At 39.5% G+C, this 15,859-nt stretch overlaps 1 protein-coding gene across 6 annotated transcripts in view; it reads left to right on the forward strand.

Annotated features, from left to right (window-relative positions):
- METTL25 (methyltransferase like 25) overlaps positions 1 to 15,859 on the forward strand; it is a 165,813-nt gene that overhangs the window by 116,393 nt on the left and 33,561 nt on the right. The window contains exons 13-15 of one of the 6 annotated variants that reach the window (XR_003791041.1): positions 5,691 to 5,799; positions 6,881 to 7,005; positions 11,157 to 11,959. The exons of 1 other annotated variant lie outside the window; for it this stretch is intronic. The gene's annotated coding sequence lies outside the window, so the exon portion shown is untranslated. Of the gene's footprint in view, positions 1 to 764; positions 1,770 to 5,690; positions 5,988 to 6,880; positions 10,309 to 11,156; positions 11,960 to 15,859 lie in introns of those variants that run through there. 4 more of the 6 variants (XR_003791040.1, XM_029204796.1, XM_029204795.1 and 1 more) reach the window with 4 other exon arrangements.

Raw genomic sequence — 15,859 nt, forward strand, 5'->3', positions numbered from 1 at the left:
CAAGTAATTGATGATTTCTTGGTTGTCCTGCCCCTAAAGGACAGGTCTCATAATCTACCAGTCAAATGGAACTGTTTTTGCAAATGGCAGGAAAAATATTTGTTTTTTTCTGAGACACCTAAAAAGAGTTTCATTATTAAAATGAAGGGAAATATGTGTACAACTAAAATCATAAGTAAAGTGTTCTTGAATTTTCTGCTCCAAATAGTAATAGATATTTGCTTTATTTTTTTATATTGGAAAATTAAAGCTGAGAGTTAAAATCACTTTTTCCAAAATCATCTAACTAAAACTGGGAGGTACTAAAACTCAAAATAAATGACAATTATAGACAATATTCAGAGAAGGCCACTCAGTGACATGTCTGGAACAAGACAGACAAGCCCATTCTCAACATCTCTCTCCTGGCTAACATGTAATTCCAACTTCATAGCAGTGACTACTCTCAACCCACTTTAATCCTCCTGCCTTCTATATTAAAAAAAAGAATAAGTAAGACCAGTTATTGAATTTCCCTAGCTTTTTGACAACCTCCAATTCAAAACTGGACCTCATGTTTTTAAATCCTTCCTACAACCATGCATTACAAGCCCAAATCCTATAAGAAGTTCCAAAAAACTCTCTCTTACTGAGACAACCCCCCATTCTCCTGGAGTGCATGCCCCCCGGCTGCGGTCAGTGAAATAAATCTAGTTCGGACTACAGTTTTGTTCTTAGTGCCCTTTGGTTGATGGGCTATAAAAGTTTCTTGATTGTTTCTCTAGGTGGAAGGTGGTGCTAAAGCACACTGAAGAGCAATATTGGGGAGAAAACTAAAAATTCCATTTCAGATATGTTGAGTGCAGGATACTTTTGAGAAATTCAAGGAATATTAAAGAAACACGTCTAAAAGGGTCTGTAGAACAAAGGGAAAGCATGGATACAAATGTAGAAGTTATCAACGTATAGATGGAAATTGAAGCTAGAACATGGATGAGATCACTCAGTGCAAAAAGCGTAGGGAGAAAAGAATGGAGAAACTAAAACTCCAATATGAAGTTTCTGTAGAGAAGTGTGAACAACAAATGCGGCTGCGAAAGCACATCCAGAGATAAAGCAGAAGGACCAGGAGCAGATCATCATGTGAATCAAGGAAGAGGATATTTCAAGGCCTATGGAGTAACCAATGGTTGGAAGCATTTGAAAGATCCAGTAAGAAGAGAACGGGAAAATTCCCACTGAAGTCCGTCATTGACATTTTTTGTGAAAGATTTTTCAGAATTTTGATGGAAGCAGAAGCCAGAATAAATGGCCGAGGGATAAGTATGAGGTAAGCTAAGTGAAGGAAGAAAGAAGGGTCTTCCAGGAGGAGGGACAGAGTGATAGTGCTGTAAATAGTGGTTAAATGAATGGGTTCTAGAGAGACTGATCAGAGTTCAAATCCCAGTTGTGTCCCTCACTAGCTGTGTGACCTTAGTTAGGTTAGTTAACTTATTTGTGCTTCAGTTTTTCCATCTGTCAACTGGGGGAAAAACAGTAACCACATGCAGTTATGAGCAGAAAGAGATCAAGTAATAGAGATCCTTGTATATAGTAACGTCTCAATAAGGATAAGCAACAATTATTGTAAAAACATGAGAGAGCATGACTCCATTAGGGGCTTGAAAGTTGTTTAATGTGAATGGTGAGTACGGAGATAAGACCAGACAGGTTGACAGGGTCCTAGGCCTGGAAGCCGTGAATGACATGCCAAAGAGATACATTTCCTCTCAAGGCATAAAAGGTTCATTGAGGGAGTTTAGGAAGAGAGTGATGTGATTATAGTTCTATTTTAGAAAAATCGCTCTGACTATATAGCCTACAGGATGGATTGGAGTCTAATCAAGCTGAAGGCCAGGGCAGCAGTTAGGACCCCATTTCAAAAACCTAAATGAAAAGAGATAATGCCTTGATTAGGGCAGAGGAAGTAGAAATGGAAAAGAAAAAAGTTAAGTCAAGGAGGTAAAATTATCATGACTTGGTTACTGATTCTATATTGTAGGTGAGACAGAATGAAGTCTAGGATACTCACCCTTCACCTCCCCTCAAGTTTCTAGCCTGGGTGACTAGCTGAGTATCACAGCCATTTACTGAGGAAGAAAGTCTAAGAAGGAACAAAGGTCTAAGGGGTTGCTTATTGTTCAATTTTGGATATGCTGTGTCTGATAATACCCACATGTTGAAGATATCCAATATGCAACCTGGAACCCATAGGAAACTTTGAGCTGAAGATCTATTAATGGTTGTTTAAATCCTGACCGTTCAAGGGGTTACTGAGGAAGAATATCTAGAAAGAGAAGAATGTTGAAAAAAATGTCATTTAGAGAGATTATCTAGGAAAATAACATTAGTTGACAACAGACAAATGTTAAATCTTCTTGGGAATTTCTTAGAAGACAAATGATGGCAACTGCTATAGCCAGCTAACATCCAGCTTCTTTTATTCAACAGTGGAGAATTTACGATGAGATGGGGAGGGGGGACCAGGGGGAAGGCTAACCCCTCTCTCCTCCACTCAGCCTCCCAGCCTCGCCTCACGGTCCATGTGATGTGAGAAAATAAGCATCCGGCACTGGAGAGATTGGCAAGTGGTTCCTTGAGAGTTAACCAAGCTTCAGGGTGGTAGGTGTTTGGTGAATAAGGTGATAGTATAGGGTCATTGGTTTTCTCTAAATAAGGATTTCCAGAAGCCCATGGTGGAAAGGACCACAGCAATGGGAGAATGAGTGAGAAGGGGGAAGAACACAGTAGGTTACATGTAAGAGCATGAGCGGACAAGATGATGGGTGGTGCATGTGTTTTGTCCACTCAGGCCAGGTGAAGGCATGTAGTCCAAGCTTTTGGTATTTCAAACAGAGGCCATGAGAGGCCTCCGATGGTCACTTTCTGTCTCTGCGCATGATAATTACCTCATCCCAGGCAGTAGATGTTGCACACTTAGCCCAAGTCAAACCCTTTGCCTTACCTTTTTGCCTGGTGAGCTCTGCTCACGTTTCACAACCCATCTGAAATATCACCTTCTCAGGAAAAACCAGGACTCTCATTGAGCACATAATGGATATTGGCAGGATATTAAGCAGTTAGTGGGAAAATGATCACACTAAAACAATAATAATAATAACATTGAGCCTTGAATTGGGAAGCCTATGTTCTATTCCTGGTTTTGCCACCAAGTATGTGACCCTGGGCAAGTCACTTCACCTCTTCAGGTCTCAGTTCCTTTATTTACATAATGAGAGAGTTTATATAATGAGAGTCAATGAGAGAATTTACATAATGAGAGTCAATGAGTTCTGTGATATTTTATAAGTAGCCCATGACACCATGGCCATCGCTAGGTTGAGGGACAGAATGCAGACTGGGTGGGCTGCCCCAGAATGCTGGTAGGGCTGACAGAAACCCCTGCTGATAGGTCAGCATTACAGATCATTCCAAAGAAAGCTATACCATAAAGGAAGCCTACTAGCAGCCTGGCTTTCCTTGGTGTGCTGCCCTCAACAGCAGAGCCTGCTCAGTCTTAAAGGACCAGGACAGTTACCCTACTTTGGATTCTCTATGGGATCTGTTTAGGTTATCTCAGAATCTGCAGAATCATTCAATTATCAGTTAACTCTTAGGGAGGAGAGAAGTGAAGGAGTGAAGGGGGAAAGACTTTGCAGAGTGGACTTCAGTGCTCTTTGCCAAACTCTTACCTTTCCTACAATTTACCCACATCACTTCTCCTTCCCTCCCTCCCACGGTCTTATTCAAAGGGATCCCTTCTCCTTTTTCTAAGGGTAGTTCTGTTATCTGTGTTCATAGGTCCAAACCTACTGCTCTAGTACAGAACAAGGGCAAATAACTAAATAATAATCATATGTTTGAGAAGGAAAAGAAAGGACAACCACCACTAGACTCTGTCCTGTATCTACATCACCCCCCTTCCTTTATATTATAAAGTTTGAAGTAAAGATCCTGATTAAGGGGAAGCCACAGCTCTATGTCTCCAGTTCCTTCCCTCATTCACTGCCAACTCACAGCAACCAGATCCCTCCCCCAATCCCAGCAACTGGCAACCACACCACCAGATCCACAGGATACTTTCTTGACTATATTACGGTGTCTGCCATTGTTGAGGAACCCCTTCCGTAAACTTTCTAAAACTACAGATATCATTCAGCCTAAGTAACCACATTTTTTTTCTCTTTGCCCATATCTCCTGTCAAAGGGGTGAACACAGACAGCCATGTTTTATACCCAAGACTCTTAGGACCGCTGGTGATGGGAGCATGAGTACACACCTGGTCAAGGCAACCTAGATCCTTGATGTGACCTGAAGAGAGGTTAGACCTATCAGATTCTCCCTTTCTCAGGAGTTTGAAATAGACAAAAGTATGGGGTGGAAGTTGAAAAGTCATGGTATATAAAGAGATTCTAGGGGCAGTGTTTGACCATGTGAAGCCAAAGTTATGAGGGTCAGAAACTGAATGAGCAGAGAAAGAGGTCATTAGAGAGAAGAGATAAAGCCAATACACAGAAACAGGAAGGCCGTAAGATTCAGGGAGATGGAGAGAACATCTGACCCCCAAGAGTTGCTTCCCAGAAGCCAAAAGAGCCACTGCTCCTAGACTGTTCTCCTTCCACTATCTGTTCTCTCTCTGCCTTCTTTGAAGCCTCTTCTCTATTTGTCCTTTAAGTATTAGTCTTTTCCATTGAAGGCTCTGTCCTTGGGACTTTTTCATTCTACACACTTTCCATGGGACATGGACACACTTTCCAAAAGGACCTGTATCTGATGGTGCTCAGATCTGAATTTCTAGGCTACCTCTCTAGGCTACCTCTCTCTCCTGAGCTCTAGACCTGTTTATTCATCTGCCTGATGGACACTGCCACTCCCATGGGCATTCCACCAGCACTTCAAAATCAACATGTCTAAAATTAAACTTCCTGTCAAACCTACTCTTCCTCTAATACTCCTTTTCAGTGAAGTAAACTTTCAGCTGAAAACTATAACCACCCTAGTGGTTATAGTTTATATATATATATATATATATATATATGGTTTATAGGTTATAACCACTATAATCTCCTTGCAATCCATTGGAACGTTGTCATGTTCATTCAACCTCCTACCTTTCTCCTCACTGCCTCTCCTCTCCAGTCCCACTGCTACTAAGTTCAGAGCCTCATAACTGCCCTTTGGTTTCCTTGGCATGAGTGTCCTACCCCTGCTTATAATTCTTCTATGGCTTTCCAGTTTTCCAACAGGAAAATCCAAACTCTTAAGCAGGGCATCCAAATCTTCCATGATGCTTCCCTTGCCTAGTTCATTCGTATAGTCTTTCTCTGCACTCCATCTAACCCCAGTTTCAAATGATCCAGACTTGCTGCAACTCCCACGGCATCTCAAGTGTTGCCTCCATCTGGACTTTGCTCTCACCGATCCTTCTTCCAGGAAGGCTAGCATCCCTTTCTCTTCCTGCCAACACTTTCCTGTGTTCTCCTTCAGTATTTATGAGCCTGCCCCCACATTTAAATACTCTTCTTTTATTATGCCCCAGTGGTACTCCGCACAGATGACTGTGACAGCATCAATATCACTTTATCGCGCTTAATTTTAAAATGTTTGTATTCCTCTCTTTGACCTAGAAGGGCAGGAAATCTATCATTTTTACTGTTTGTCCTGTGCCTAGCAGTGAAAGCGTTCAGAGCATGCTGGCGAGGAAAGGAAGGAAATGAATACACTGATCCTCCAGGGGGAAGGAAACTAGCCTATCCTCTGAGAGAATCGAATAATGCCCAGTAAGTAAAGCCATGAAATTTTATGGTCATAATTTAAAATGTTCTCCAAAAAGAAAAGAAACAAAAAAACAAAAAAAACCCTCTCCTACAGAGGGCAAGAAAGAGCACCATCCTCTTCCTCAGAAAGTATAATATCACTTCAGCAACTGGAAGCAGGAGCCCCTCAAAGACAGGCAGCCTGTTTCCCATAAGGATAACTGAGCAAGATGAAGCAATTTCCTCAAGTAAACAGAAACCCTCAAAAATATAAAGATTTTTCATCTACACCCCTATCTTACCAAGATGTGTGGGTGGAATTTGCTCCATTTAGACCCTGGTAAACAAAGTGAAAAATAAAGCCCATCACAAAGGAATGGTCCCAGTGCCCCAGCAGACACAGGCAGGAAAGGCTCTGTCCCAGCTGCCAACAGTGCTGGAGAGTCAGTTGGTCCCTCACTAGCTGAGCAGCCCCTGCTGCTGGCCGGCTGAGGAAAGCCTTGAGGGAATGTCTCTTCATAATTAATCCAGGTGGGAGAAGACCTCTACCCCTCTAGACTGGGTCCCGTGGGCTGAAGTGTTGAAGGAGAAACTGGGATGGTGAGTCTGTCTGCAGGTGTCCCTCCCATTTGTACCATGGTATCTAAGCACGCTCTCAGGTACCACTCACTAGTCCAGGAGGGAAGGAACTGACTGAAGCCAAGGATGCACACTGAGAGAGCTCTTGGGTGGAAGAGGCGCTGAGGAAGGCACAAGAAGTGAGGAGGGGCCCTTCCGGAAGGGCTGCGTCAGCCAAGGGCTTTGCACCTAGTAACTTCTGTGGGGGGAAGAGGGAGCCTGAGAGAAAGAACTTTTGCCTGCCGGGATAAAATAGTAAATGCAAGCTGAATATTCTCATCAAGAGTGGGAAGCCGCTTGACTTCTGCATGCTGAGAAGGATTGTCTTCCGGACACATCCGGGGGAGTTGGAAGGCAGGCCATGCATATTTCCCCCGTTGGCCATTCCTCTGCCCCAAGGCTGCAGGCAGAGATAAGTTTCATGCTTGCACAGGTTTCCTCTGTGTGAGTCTCTTCCCATTCTGGTTAATGCTTTCTTGTTCTCTAGGTTTCCTCATATGTGTCAATTCCTGTGAGAAGCAGTGGCTGATATTCTGCCCATACCTCCACCGCCACCCAGGCGAGGAGTAAGAACGTCATCTAGGTGGCTGCCATGTGGCGAGCACACGAACAGTATGTTGCCAGGCCTACTTCCTATCTGCCTGCAATTCTGGGCCGAAATGACTCAAAGGCAGGAACCGTGAGAAACACCATTGAATCTCCAGATTCTGACATGGAGCATTGTTCAGTCTCACATGTTTAATTAAGGTTTATTGAACCTTTATAATATAAAATATGTTATATATCATAATTATATATGGTATAAGATGAAATAACCCAAAGCTTGTAATATTGCAGTGTTCTAAACTGAAGCATAAAAGACACTCTGAATGGACCTCTCAGGCTGGAGGACAGCCTAAGCAGTATGTCTATGAAACGGGAATACAAAGGGCAGAGCTAAACCATTTCTATGCCAGAGAGCCCTTGGGCCCCTTCTCAAGCAGTGTTTTTTAACATATAGTAAAATACATAATTTGACAAAGGAAGCAAATCATATAGAGATAGTTAACAACAGAGCTTTTAAAAATGATAATTTAGTAATATGTGTGTTTATTACTCATTAAATAACAAGATCAAGTAGCAGTTCTAAAAACTACTATGGGGACTTCCCCGGTTGTCCAGTGGTTAAGAATCCGCCTTCCAATGCAGGGGACGTGGGTTCGATCCCTGGTCAGAGAGCTAAGATTCCACGTGCCACAGGGCAACTAAGCCCACATGCCACAACTAGAGAGCCTACGTGCCGTAACTACAGAGCCCACGTGCTGTAACTACAGAGCCCACATGCTCTGGAGCCCACTCAGTCACCACAACTAGAGAGAAGCCCGCGCGCCGGAACGAAGAGCCTGCGTGCTGTAAGGAATGATCCCATGTGCCGTAACTAAGACCGAACACAGCCAAAAACAAACAAATATTTTAAAATAAATAATAAAAACTACTATGATTTTGAAGTAAAAATAGATGTGAGCAATATTTGAAGATATCGACCACAGCTGTAATGTGACATGAAAATATCTGCACCTTCCATTGGCAAGAGCTTCAGGTACTGCCAGTCATACTGAGGTTTTTTTGTCCACGTTTATAATAGAAGGAAACACTGAATTTCAATCAGAGGTTAGTGAAAATAAAGAAATAGGTTTTCTCCAAGATCCACGATCATGGATGCCCTGAATTCTATCTGTGGATCCCCTGGGTTCAGTATACCCTCTACCTGTAGAACACAGGAAAACAGACCACCTAAAATAACAACTATGAACAGCAATTCTTCCATATTTAGAGGAATGATATCTCCCCAAATCAATGTAAGCCTCTACCTACACTATATGATAAACAACTATTTCAGGAGTACTTAGGTTTATGAAGGATATCAGTATTCCTTTATATATTTAAAATGTAAAATTTTATAAGGCTTACTATAAAATTATAGTAATCAAGAGTGTGGTATTTGTTTAAAGACAGTTAAATAGGTGAATGGAACAAACTAATGAGTTAAGAAATAGGCCCACATATTTATAGGCGGTTGATTTTCAACAGAGGTGTCAAAGCTATTCCAGGGGAAAAACATTCATTTCAACAAGTGGTGCTAACAAATAATTAGGTATCAAAATGAAAAAAAAAAAAATCTCAACCCTTACCACGTATCACATACAAAAGGTTACTTGAAATGGATTTTAGATCTAAATGTAAGAGAAAGCTAAAAACCTAGAATAGAATGTAGGAGAAAATACTTTAGTTAAGGAACGGTTCCTTAGGATACAAAAAAACATAAACCATAAGCAAAAAGTCTGACAAATTGGTCTTCATCAAATTTAAAATGTCTGCTCTTGAAAAGACACTTAAGAAAATGAAAAGCAGGATACAGATTGGTAAGAACTATTTGCAAAGCACGTTTCTGATAAAGAGCTTATCGGCAGAGTATGTAAATATTAAAACAAAAACTCAGCAAAAAGAGAGGCAAAAGATTTGCACAAATATTTCACCAAAGAAGATATGAAAACAGCAATGAACACATGTAAAACTATTCAACATGATTAATCAACAGGAAAAGATGAATTAAAAGGAGATAATCACTACACACCCATTAGGATGGCTAAAATTAAAAGGATTGATAATACTAACTGTTGGAGACAATGTAGAACAACCCGAGCTTTAAAGATTGCTGATGGAGATGCAAATGATACGGTTATTTTGGAGAACAAATTTTTGGAGAACAGATTTTTATAAAGTTAAACATACCATATGACCCAACAATTCCATAGATGTTTTCCTAGGAGAAATGAAAACAGAGGTCCATACAGCAAATGTTAATTGTTGCTTTATCCATAGTAGTCAAAAATCCATCAATGGAAATAGTTCTCAGCAACAGCTAGCAATGAACTGCTGATACCAGCAACAACATGGATGAATTTCAAAAGCATTACAGTAAGTGGCTAAGCAAAATAAGCTAGACACCTGCTGTACATGCTGTATTTATATGTCATTTATACAACATTCTAGAAAAGTCAAAACTGTAGAAACAGAAAACAGATCAGTCACTGGTTGCCACTGGGCTGTGGGTGAAGGGAGGAATTGCCTACAAAGGGGCATAAGGGAACTTTCTGGGGTGATGAAAATGTCCCATATGTTAATTTGGGTGGTGAACACACAACTTGCGTGTGTGTCAAAATTTATTGAACTGCACTTTAAAAGGGTGAATATTATTGCATGTGACTTGTATCTCAATAAAACCCGACTTTTAAAAAATTCTAAAGTTTTATCAAAGAGAAATGATAAATGATACTTTGTTACTAGAGCTAAATTGTCATGTTAAAGAATCCAAAATCAGGATTTTCCACCCAAAATGAAAGGCACTTGTCCATACTCTAAATACAGAGAGGAACAGATGTATTGGCTCAGTATCTTATTGGTTTTGTATGCCATTTGGAAATTGGATTGTTTTGACAAATTACTTGCTAGCCAGGAAAAGCATTAAGGGATTATTTGTCCACTGTGATTTCAGATTTTTCCCTAATGATAAAATCATTTGAAATAAGAGGGCAGCCAAAGTAGTTTTACTCAGGGAGATACTATTTCATACATAGACATGTCAGAAACAGCATAAGCAAGAAAAGGAGATTACTCCAATTTTTATTTTAACTTCACGTGTTATAAATAAGAGCAGCAAACAATTTCAATGCTAAATAGCACAAAATTCAGATTTCCTTTTAAGAGCTTCTCAACTTAAAGACTTGAAATCATTTATTAACGTGGGTGTTGTAAACTTCACATTGCAATTTGAATCTTCTTAATCCATTTTTTTAAAATAAATTTATTTATTTATTTTACTTTTGGCTGTGTTGGGTCTTCATTGCTGCGGGCAGGCTTTCTCTAGTTGCAGCAGGCAGGGGCTACTCTTCATTGCAGTGCACGTGCTTCTCATTGCGGTGGCTTCTCTGGTTGTGGAGCACAGGCTGTAGGCACATGGACTTCAGTAGTTGCAGCACATGGGCTCAGTAGTTGTGGCTAACGAGCTCTGGAGCGCAGGCTCAGTAGTTGTGGCGCATGGGCTTAGTTGCTCCGCGGCATGTGGGATCTTCCCGGACCAGGGATCGAACCTGTGTCCGCTGCATTGGCAGGCAGATTCTTAACCATTGTGCCACCAGGGAAGCCCTCAATCCACCTTAATACCTACTTTAATGCTATTTGAGGATACCATCAGATTATATCGTTGATTTTACTTGTTTATGGGCTCTAATGTCTTCCTACTGTTCTATAGAACGTTTTGCTTTAATAGAATTCTATGTATTTCAAGAATTTCTTTGCAGATAAGTGGTGTGTCCTTCAATAAAGCAAAGAAAAACTTTAAAATCTTCATTAAAGCAATATTCTTCATTTATTTGTTCATAGAACATTAACATTATCTTCCTTATCTAAAAGAGCTCTTTTCTCAACTACAGTTCATAGGATGAAGAACCACCACTTATTTTAAATGAGCTTCTGTGTAACTATCAAATTAAATGAATTAATATTTACCTTTGTGCTTTTTAAAAGTATTGTCATAACATTGGTTGTCTTAATGAACTAGCGGTAGATAGTTTAGTTTATTTTTATATTCTTTTTTTTTTTTGCCAGAAAGACTAACTAAACTGCTAGATTAGTGCATATTTTTATATTTTTCTGCGGATATACTTGATCTCTGAGTAATTATTTGCTGTGTTCACATGAGGTTTATTCTTTTGTATCTCTAGGTCTGCTGCCATCTAACACACTAGCTGCTAGCCACGTGGGATTATTTAAATCAGTTAAAATGAAATGAAATAAAATTAAAAATTCAGTTCCGCGCTCACACCAGACAAATTTCATGTGCTCACCAGCCACATGTGGTCCGTGGCTATCCTATGGAGCATTCCCATCATCACAACAGTTCTAGTGAACGGTGCTGGTCCAGGTCAGGGTCAGAAAACTTTCTTCTCGTAGGGCCGGATAGTAAATATTGTAGAGTTTATGGGCCAACAGGCAAAACTGAGGTTACTGTTTAGGCACTTATATAACCATTTGAAAAGTAGATTTATTTAAAAATGGAAAAAAACCTTCTTAACTTGCAGACAGTGAAAAGCAGGCAATGGGCTGGAGTTGAGCCATAGCTTGTCTAGCGCTGGTGCCAGTCATTCAGTCCTTTATCGATTAAGAACATCTTTTTTGAACAGACCTATGTTTTAAGCGCTGGACTAAATATTAAGTTTAGCATAGTGAGCAAGAAACATAGTCTCAGCTCTCAAGGAGTCCAGAACGTAACAGGAAAGGCACTACAACAAAAATTACACAATTAATTAGAGAATTATTATAATTTAACAAATAAAATGAAGGAGCTAAACAGGATTTTATGAAAGGAAGTAACAGGGGAACCTAAACTGGTGTAAAAGATTGAGTTGATTCTAAAAATTATCTGCAGCTAACATTATATTTTTAATGTATAGCAACTATTTAGACTTTCCAGCTGACCCATGTGAAGAAAGCACTGTAAAAATTAATAAATCTAGATAATATTTCTAAGTGGGCTGATGTTCAAATATATTAATTCTTACATACCATCTGTTTTATATGTGAATGATAGAAATTATATTTGCTAACATCACATTTACTGATGTTTGGTATTTTATTTTCCTCTACTAGCATCTTTTATTAGAATAAAAGTGTATAAATTAAATGCTTCCTTGTAACTAGAAAAACTTGCCATGGACTAACTCCCCAAATGGCCCCAATTTTCTATTAATTATTTATATCAAAATTCAAATTGAACCCATTGTTAAAGAAAACAGTGTGATGCATATAAACCTAGGCTACTTTGACAGATATTTTTTTAGAACGTATGACTTCTTTTCATTTATGAGAACTCAGTATACATAATCAGCACAACAAAACGAAATAAAAATATACACTATACTGTCTTCCCATATAATGGCAGTGTTTCTCAAGATTGTATTTGATTTTCTGAGGTCTTTATGGCACTTCGCAGTTCTTTAAAATGTGGCCTTTTTTATGGTGGTGTCAAGAGCTTGCTGTAAATCTAAATATTTAATCACTGAGCACGTGAGAGAGAGTCGAGTGAGCAGAAGCCATTCTAAATTGAGCACACACCTTGAATGACAAATAGGCCAAACTGAAATTGTTCATAGATTAAATTATGTGCCTTATATCTGCTTTGTTTCAATAAATAAACCCCGAACTTAAATGCAGCTGATTGTACATCAAGATGAGGACAAAATAAAGGGCATAAAATATTTCCTAAAACTCCATTTTCATGACATGGAGTTTAATTCTTCAATTTCACTAAAATTAACAGATCCTGCTGACTCAGTTTTAAGCTGTTCTTTTATGATGACAAATGATGTACAGCAAGAAACTAGAATTTGACCTTCCCTTCACAGCTTCTTAGAGCAGTGCATATTAGAATAATGCCAAGAATAGTGGGGCTTAAAAACAAATTTAAAAATTGTGACTGAATCCATCAAGAAAAGAGTCCGTATGTGGCTCACTAGCCGCAGCGCTGCTTTTCTCTCACCTTTGCACAGTTTCAGCACAGAGCTGCTCTGTTATTCTGTGACGCACTTCCTGCAAAAATTAAGGATTCTGGCTCCCTCAAGGCAAATGTCCTCAACTCATGTTTACTGAGTGAGAAGAGTCATATCTATTTAACTCAGAGTGTTGAAGGCCTAGCACAGAAATCAGGTCTTAATGTCATCGGGGATGGAGTCAAATTGACAACTGGCACACATTTTCCTCGTGAACCATGGAACTTCTAGGCACCCAATGGTAAATCTGTAGATGAGCTCACTCCGTGCTTCCATCTGAGGTTCCTTCAGTCTCCAGGAAGGAGCTTTGCTCTGGCTCACTACACAACACCATCACTGCTGAACCCGGTGCCCTTCTGCTGGTTCCCGTTTGCTTGAACTTTTGACACAGGAATTGGTGCTGGTGCAGAGGTGGACAGGCGTCGTAATTGGCTGCTGGAGTCATAGGAGGTGATGAAGTAGGAGGAATCGGCCGTCTCAGATCTGCTCCACCCTTCATTTTTGTATAGAATCTGTGTCAGCTGGATCCCGATGTCCCAATCCTGATTCTTGAGATCTCAACTGTATCAAAACGTCTTTGGGCACAACTCAGGTTCTCTACTTGCATTTCAAATGTTCCACTGTTATCATCTATCTCTGAGACCCTCCATGTTTCCCTTTGATTCCTCAAGCCCCAGAAGAAAGCTGAAAGATTTGCTAGGATCTCTTTCCCCCAGTAGAAGCTTTGTGGCTCAGCCAAGATCAATGCTCAGACCTTAAAGAAAATGATGGCCAACAGCTGCCAGCTTATTTCAGGAAGTGATTGTCCTCTTTCTGGAATTTTTGTTTATGCCATTTCCTTACTTTCTGATATCTTTTAAAATATGTGCTTTTTTTTTGTAGTTTATTTGCCCTTTTTTTGGTGGTTGCAGTAAAAGTGTTGGCTTGCTATGACCTACTACATCCTGCCCAAAAGCAGACCTATTCAAGTTACTTTTAAGATGCTGGTATATGTCTACTCGACCTCATTAACACCTCTGTTCTGTACAGCAAAGGGGAAACCTGTGACAAGGTAGCTTCTTTGGTGAAGGGATAGAAATGAGTATAAAAGTATGCTTTAGGGCTTCCCTGGTGGCACAGTGGTTGAGGGTCCGCCTGCCGATGCAGGGGACGTGGGTTCGTGCCCCGGTCCGGGAGGATCCCACGTGCCGCGGAGTGGCTGGGTCAGGAGCCATGGCCGCTGGGCCTGCGCGTCCGGAGCCTGTGCTCCGCAACGGGAGAGGCCACAGTAGTGAGAGGCCCACGTACCGCAAAAAAAAAAAAAAAATGCTTTATAGAGTCTGGAAACAAACTCTAATCCTTTTCATTGGTATATATTTTAAAAGATACAACCAAGAGACATAAAACTGTTTAAAAAAATCGAAAATACACAAAAGAGCCAAAGTTGGGCGTTGTCCAATTACAATGACCTATCTTTTTTAACACAGGAATTCCTAATGTCTATTTAAATATAATTAATATATTGTATTAATATATTTTATTATATATATTTTTATTAATAGAATGTTTAGGAACTCACTTCCCACACTCATTTCTGTCCTTTCACACTTGGAGTAGCAGACTGTCAACTGAGGAAAAGATGGAAGTATGTTACCTGTGTTCACACATCCCCACCTGTCCCCTGACATATACATACACCACCCACATGTGCGTACACAGATGGCACTAATGGCAAGTAAATTTTATCAGCCTACCCTATTCTGTTGTTTGCTTACAGGGCACAGATTAATACTTTACCAGTTGTTTTGTGGTTTTTTTTTTCAAGTAAGCCTTTTATTTTGGAATAATTTTAGGTTTACAGAAAAGTTGCAGAAATGAAGTTCCCATATACCTCTCACCCAGTTTCCTCTAATGTTAATATCTTACATTCAGACCATGCATTTGTCAAAACCAAGAAGCCAACATTGGCACATTAGTATTAACTCCAGACTTTATTCAGATTTCAATAGTTTTCCACTAATGTCTTTTTGTTTCATGATCTAATCCAAGATTACCATATTGTGTTAAGTGTTTTGTGATTGTTTTTTGAATTGATGTTTTGTAAAGTTTCGCATTTTCTTAATTCAGTGTCTTGTTTGTGCTTCTATATAATCCTTTAGTTTTCATTTGGGAATTGTTTTGAGTGCCAAAGTGTCATGTTTTTCATACTCCAAACTCCTAGGTAGGCCTCTGAAGACAATTTGTCCTTTATTTATGACACTATATATTAAAGTAACTGAAAATATTCAAAATAATGCTTACTTTGTGCAGAGTCCATGAACTCCAACTGGAACACATAAACGTCAAATTTGAGCAATAAATTTTGATTGATTTTGAAATTCCATTTAAGGCACTATTTTTCTGTGTAGAATCTCACGGAAAATATTTTAAAATATTGTTTTATAAAAAATTGTTTCCTATGGGATCTGAAAGTTCTTTAGATAGATTTTTCATAGAATGTCTAAACGATTTAAATACCATTTCAGATTGTCAGAGTGACGGATGTTTTTAAATTATTTTATTAACAGTGATTTATCACTCAAGTTTACAGTACTCTGAACATCATTTTTTTTGCTTCAACTGAACAACTGGCATTTTTCTGTTTTGTTCTTTTCCTTGTTGTGTACTCTACTCTGAGGCACTTTCAAATTTCAAAAAAGAGCTTTTATTTGGGGGCCATCAGTGAATGGGCATGAGCCATTGTATTCAATGAAATAAGCATTGTGTGATTGAAGAATAAGGGGATGGATCATGGTTCCATTAAAAGCACCAAGATACTCCTGGAAAAGCTATGAAAATATGCTCTTCCATTAAGGAAAAGCACTTATCAATGCTGCCAGTCCTGGTAAAGATTGTCTACT

This window comes from Monodon monoceros, unplaced genomic scaffold (genome assembly GCF_005190385.1).
Source record: "Monodon monoceros isolate NGI ecotype Baffin Bay Population unplaced genomic scaffold, NGI_Narwhal_1 Super_Scaffold_6, whole genome shotgun sequence".
NCBI lineage: Eukaryota > Metazoa > Chordata > Mammalia > Artiodactyla > Monodontidae > Monodon > Monodon monoceros.